The sequence below is a fragment of the Otolemur garnettii genome, unplaced genomic scaffold, assembly GCF_000181295.1.
Source record: "Otolemur garnettii isolate 467f Iridium unplaced genomic scaffold, OtoGar3 scaffold00087, whole genome shotgun sequence".
NCBI lineage: Eukaryota > Metazoa > Chordata > Mammalia > Primates > Galagidae > Otolemur > Otolemur garnettii.
Window position 1 is genome coordinate 7,930,138 of NW_003852482.1, and position 6,434 is coordinate 7,936,571.

General features: G+C 51.9%; 1 long non-coding RNA gene across 2 annotated transcripts; it reads right to left on the bottom strand.

The window, feature by feature from the left end:
• Window positions 1-1,177: 1,177 nt before the first annotated feature.
• On the bottom strand, window positions 1,178-6,128 carry LOC111726946. Of its 2 annotated transcripts, XR_002774613.1 has the most exons (3): window positions 5,935-6,128; window positions 2,959-3,182; window positions 1,178-1,932 (listed from the first exon to the last, which is right to left on the bottom strand). It is a non-coding gene; the product is annotated as an uncharacterized LOC111726946 (long non-coding RNA). The 2 variants fall into 2 exon arrangements; XR_002774612.1 differs by having other exon boundaries at window positions 1,178-3,182.
• Between the last annotated feature and the right edge of the window lie 306 nt (window positions 6,129-6,434).

The window sequence follows — 6,434 nt, forward strand, 5'->3', positions numbered from 1 at the left end:
TTGGGTGAAAAGGCTCAACTAAGGCATGGGAGGGCATCTTTGCCTTCATTTAGCAGAGGGGTTCAGAACTTCCCAACTGAGTGGCAATGTGACCTCCAGGTTGTGTGTGAGTTACAACCTGGTACCATAGGAACAAAACAGGCCAAATCCAGAGCTGTGGCCCAATTCACTGGTGCCTTGCTTTGTGACCTTGGACAAAGCCCTACACTCTCTGGGCTAGGGTGGCTGAGCTCACCGCACCCATGCTCCAGAGCCCCTCTCTTTCACTCCTGACTTCTGAGATTTCTGGTCCTCTGTCCCTCCACCTCCCCCTGCAGCCCTAAGTGCAGGCCACTCCCACTGCTGGGCAGCCAGCCGGGTGGAGGACCGCAGGAAAAGGCAGGAGGGGTCGGAGTTACAGGAACCAGCAGGGTGATTGCTCAACTGGGGAGCCTGGCTGCTGGGCCTACACTGGCCCCCACCTCCACCCTCCGGTCCTCCCTCCCAGCTCTGCATTGCAAACATTCCTCGCCAACCTCGGGTTGCTGAAGCCCGGAAGGGGGAACTGTTGCAGACACAGCACGAGGCCGCCAGAAACTCTTAACCCCTTCACTCCTTCCAGGCACAGCCTTCAGGCAGAGGGAAGATGGAGCTGGGTGGCAGCTGTGGGGTCCTTCCCAGGCTGTGGGTTACACAGTCAAGTGACTTGCCGGCGAGGCCCAGCCCCAGGTTAACAACCTGGATCGACAGGTTGCTCATAGGGGTCAAGCAGTCTCCAGGCAGGATTCACTCAGCAGACATTTCCAGAGCTTCCTCTTGGTGCCAGGTATTACCTCTGGTACCAGGCATGAAAATCCAACAGGGTGGCCCTAGCACCGGGTGTGGGGTGGGATGCAGAGCCCATGAACAGGCATGTTTTAGATCATTACAGTGATGAGGCATGAATTAAAGCAGCTGAACTAGGCGGGGAGGGCTTCCTGGAGGAAGTGTAACTTAGGGAGCCCGTTAGAGGAGATATAAAGAGTCAGGCAGAAGAAGCAGCAAGTATGAGGCTCTAGAGAGAAGAGAGCTTGCCCCATGCCAGGCCTCAGTAGGCCCTGGCACCACTCCCTCCTTGGACTGTCATCTGAAGACCGTGAGGAGCCACAGAAAGGTTTGTGTGGAGAATGACATGGTCACATTTAGCTATAGACATGAAGAGAGCATGAGCAAAAAATAGAACTTTAATAGAAAACGGAGCTAGCATGTTTTCATGCTAAGATCAGAACACCTGAACCACGCCAAAGTGCCACCAACAGGACACGTTTCAAATGGCAGCTTGGGCCTGGCACTTGGCTCTCCTGCAGCCTGGCTGGCCACTCTGAGCCCTGCCATCCCGGGCCAGCTAGAAGCAGCAGGTTCAGATTGACTCTTCCTCCCAAGGTGGCATCAGCACCTCCCAGGGCCCAGACACCACTCCTTCATGCAGCTGGAGCTCAATAAATGCAATCATTAGTCAGAGTGTTGAAGTTGGGAGAGGCTGAAAGATCATCTAGGCCACAGTCTCCTCACTTCAGATGAGGAAACTGAGGCCCAGAGGCAGCCATGGCTGGCCCAGCTCACAGTATGGGGGCAGACGCGGCAGGGCCAGGCCGGCCACCATGACTGTACCCTGGGCATGTGGGGCCACAGAGTATGTAGCTGCGATGCCCACAGTACATGCCCTGAGAAGAAGCCAGCATACTCTGCCTGCCCATGACTTTGGTGCCAGAAGAGACCCCAGAATCTCTGAAGAGCTCCCCGCCAAAGCCCCCTTACTCTGTCTACCTCTCACAGGGCCTGAGAGTTACCTCTACGCCTGGTCTATTTGTTGGGACAGCAAATTTAGCCCGAGTTCGCCTAAGTCCTGCAGAGTATGTCGAGCCTTCCGAGAGAAAACATCCTCCAGGGTGCTGTCTCTGCTGAAAATCACACCTGGGAAGGACAGGAAGGGGCTGGGTGGGCTCCAGGCCCACACTTGCCCCAGTTGCAGGCGGGACTGAGTTCCATCCAGCCTCCTCGGAGGTCACCCCTACAGAAGCCCCAGACAATAGCCAAAGTCAGTTTCTGTTTAGGGCCCACTGTCACTGGATCCTTCTAACCAGTAGAGCTTCTGTAGGGGTTCCTCAAACCTGGGGTGCCATTGCCTTAGAGGTTTGCCATCAGCTTTGCCGCGGTTAAGCAGTCCAGAGCCTGTATGCCGGGCCAGGTATTATCTCCCTGAATCCTTGCCACAACTGTAGGAGTCTGCCATTATCACCCCTTTTTCCAGATGGGAAATTGAGGACTGTGAAGTCAATTGCCTGGGTCTCACAGCTAACAACCAGTGACAGTAGACATAAGACACCCGTGTTTTGAGTATCACCGCTAGGCTTCCCAGCCAGGAGGCCCTGTTCCTGCCTGGAGACATGACCACTTCTCACCTCTCTGAGTCTCCAGCGAAACCTAAAATTCCCCTGGCTCACCCTGACTCCTCATCTTGTTAATGTACTTAATCCTGAACATGAAATAAATATTTCATCTCATCTATTTATTATTTGTTTATCGTGGGCATTTATCCATCCTAAATTTACTCTCTGCTCAAATATCCTTCACATGAGCTCACCCAGATTACCAATCTCATCTCTGAACTTCCAAAGCTGCTTGTGTTGCTGCAGCTAACCATCACCACAAGAAGACCCCTCATTTCACCATTTCATAGAAGCTGGAAATATTAACAAAGCCTGCTGCCTGTGGGCACCGGTTGTACAGCGGTTTGATGCTGCAAGGATCCAGAAACAGAATGAACAGGATTACTATTACTGTTGTTGTTCACTGGAGTTTCATGTGGCTGATAAATTCCTGGTCTTTTCCTCCTCTCTTCACATCATAGGTTAACAATTACTCATGTCCACAAAATGATAACAAACCAACCGTGTGAAGGAGGCAAGTTATCTGTCCTTGCACTGAAGCAACACTTACTGTGGCTGTCAGCCTCCAAGATGATCTCCAAAGGACTTCCACCTTCTGTCATTCACACCCTGGGTAGTCCCCTCAGCCTGTGCAACCAAAAGGATACTGAGGAAATGACTGTGTGGGTTGTCCCAGCCTGGGTCACAAAAGGCTCTGCTGCTTCAGTCTTGTTCTCTTGCATCACTCGCTTTGGGGGAAGCCAGCTGCCATATTGTCAGGAAACTCAAGAAGCCCTATGGAGAAGTCCACGTGTCAGGAGCGGAAGCCTCCTTACCAACCCATGCAAGTGAGCCAATGAGGAAGCAGATCCTCTTGCCCTCATCAAGCCTTCAGATCATCAAGAAAGACCACAAGCTGGCACCAGCCAGCTAAGACCCACCTGAATTCCTGACCCGTGAAAACTGTAAGATACTAAATGCTTATTGTCTAAGCCGCTAAGTTGGAGGTAATTTGGTATGCAGCAGTAGGCAACCAATACAGAAACAGAAAGACCTTCTAGTTATGAAGTATTTGATGGGCTGTGTTCCCGAAGTATGTTCCTTAGAATACTGATCCCAGGCTGTGCTGGGCTGTCCCAGTTTAAGGTAGGCAGCCCTGGACTCTAGTCTTGTGCTTAAGATTCCCAGTGCTCACCCAGGCCTGGTGGCTCATGCTTGTAATCCTAGCAGTCTGGGAGGCTGAGGCAGGAGGATCGCTTGAGCTCAGAAGTTCAAGACCAGCTTGAACAAGAGCAAGACCCATCTCTACTAAAAATAGAAAAACTAGCCGTATGTTGTGCTGGGTACCTGTAGTCTCAGCTATTTGGGAGGCTGAGGCAGGAGGGTCACTTGAATCCCAGAGTTTGAGATTGCTGTGAGCTAGGCTAATGCCATGGCACACTAGCCTGAGGCAAAAGAGTAAGACTCTGTCTCAAAAAAAAAAAAAAAAAGATTCCTAGTGCTCATTGGCATATAAAGCAGACCTTGCTGGAAAAGGAAACTGTTCTCTTAACCCTGAGTTTCTTGGGAGCTTTTGACTATGGAATTCTGTTTCCTGAGCCTCAGAATATTCTTTGGGACACACAGACAAATTGTCATAGCAGCTGGGTCCTTGAGGACTTTAAATGGTTGTGTCCAACATCAAACCAAAAGTATTCCCAGCCTGATCTTCAGAATCTGACCTGTGGCCTTAGATAGCTGCTCTGCCCTGTCTCTGGGCTCCTCTTCCAGTTGAGGGGCTTGTTTGCCCAGAGCCACCTCTGGCCCTCCTGTCTTACAGTCAGTGGTATTGGATCCATGCCTGACCATGGACCTCAGCCCATGAGGAGCACTGGGGATTCAGGTTTTGAACCTCAAACTCTAGTGCCAGCCTCACAGCCTGCCACCGCGTAGGCCACACTGCATCCTTGAACTCTCCATGGCTGGTGTTTGCTGCATCCTGAACACCAACTCCTCAGAGTTGGGCATTTCTCAGTGGGAATGCAACTGTGGTCTTAAAACACGGGCCACTGGAAAATACCATTTGATGTAGAAAATTTCATTTTACAGGCAACTTTTTCAGAGTGAATCCACCCCCTTCAGCCAGGGAAGGTTGTGCTCAGAAAACCACATTCTTTCAGGTCCCTGGGGCTGCGTGGGGGCGGGAACAGAAATCTTTCCGCACTATAGAAGGCAGAGGTCTTTTCTTTTGTTTAAAACATAATTTTACCCGCATGTTGCTTTGTCTTTCCTGGCTTAGGCATTCTGGGGCTCTCAAGTCCTTCTGGAGCCTTCACTTCCAGACACCAAGTAGCCTGCCCCCTCCATCTGGCCAGAGGCTGAGGTGTGGGCGCCATGGGTGGAGGAGAATCCAGGACACCCTCACTGCTTAGGGTGTAGTCTCCCTGGGGAGCCCTGCCCAGACCAGCTGCATCACAACCGGCTTCTGAGCAAGGCCCCACAGAGACTAGGGGCACATTAAAATTGGGAAGTGCATGGTTGCACCCTGGCCTCAGGGTGTCCTCAGCCTGCGCACTCATGGGCAGCTGTGCCTGGCTTTCCCCACCGTCCTAGACCTCTGTCCATCACAAGTGGCTTCTCAGAGGGGCTTCCGGCTGAATTCTCAAGACAATGTCCATGCTTGTTCGGTGCCTTGTGTCCTCTCTCCACAGAAATACAGTGAGATGATCATGGCACAAGGCAGGAAGTTTGGAGACCTGAACAAGACATGGCCACAAGAGATACCCAGCCCTTACGGAGCACTCACAACCCAGGAGTGGAGCCAGTGGACTCAACTGATCAGAGAGAGGAAGCCATCTACCCAAGGTCACCCCATACATGGCAGAATGAGGATGGGATATCCCACAGCCACTAAGCTCCCCCTGGACACTTGCTGGATGAGGACTTCCTTGATGGGAGAAGTAGGAGTGACCATAGGGATTGTCACATTGCACCTTCCATCCAACTAGCTTAGCCCAGTGGTTCCCAATCTGCGGTTCCAAGGGGCTCCCAAAGGCTCCCTGGGGAGGGCATGGCATTTAGAGGCTCTCAAAGTCTCCAGCTGTCCCTGCACCTTTCCTGAGGGCCAGACTACCCCCAGGCTCCCCACATGCTGTTTCTTTGCTTTGGATGAGATTATATCAACCCACTGTGCCTGTTCAGACTCTTCAGAACTGGTGGCAATTGAGCAGCCATTGCCATTGCCCTTGTAACCCCAAATGAGAATGCTTATATCACTCAACACACACAGTTTGCTTGTTGGGCAAACATGGGCCTGGGGGCACATAACAGGAGGAGGGTCTTTGCCATTGGGAATGTAGAGAAGAATTAGTTTTGGAAATTTGAGTTGCAGAAGGTGGGTATTTGTCTCAACTATTTTTCTGTGGTGGCACCTGCTTTCTTATCTTTTCTTTAAAATGAAGGCAGTGTTTCACCAACCCTACCCAGCCCTACTGCTGATGCAGGTGGCTAGTGGCTGGACCAGGCAGTCACAGGCTGCCCTGGGAGGCCAAGGACAGGAAGGGCCCACCTGCTCACACCCAGCTCTTTACAAGATGCTCCTTGTCCCATGTGCTCTGCACAAACTGTCCTTGAAGACAACATGTGGGCTCTTGTTTGCAGGTTTTCAGGGAAGTCTGGCAGAAAGTGGCCACAGACACACTGCAATTTCTTGTAGAAACCTGCAGCAAGATGGGAAGCGGCTAGCCCAGCAGGGCTCTGGGGAGCAGGGTCGGGGGATCTCACCCATCCGCTTCTCTGGCAGACCCCTCCCCTCCCCCATCCCTCTGGCCTCCACCCTAAGACCGCAGGAGATGTGAGGCCTTGTAGATACTGGCAGGAGAGTTCAAAGGTTAAAGGTGAGAGTTCAGAAGTTCACACAGCAGGGCTACAATCAACCAGTCCTCAACTCATATCCTCAACAGGCTACCCTCCCTCCATCTGCTGACATCCTGGAACCCATGAAGACTGGAATATGTCTTCTCCATTCCAGATGGGAAGTCACCTTTGAGCATAGGATTGGGAGGAGGA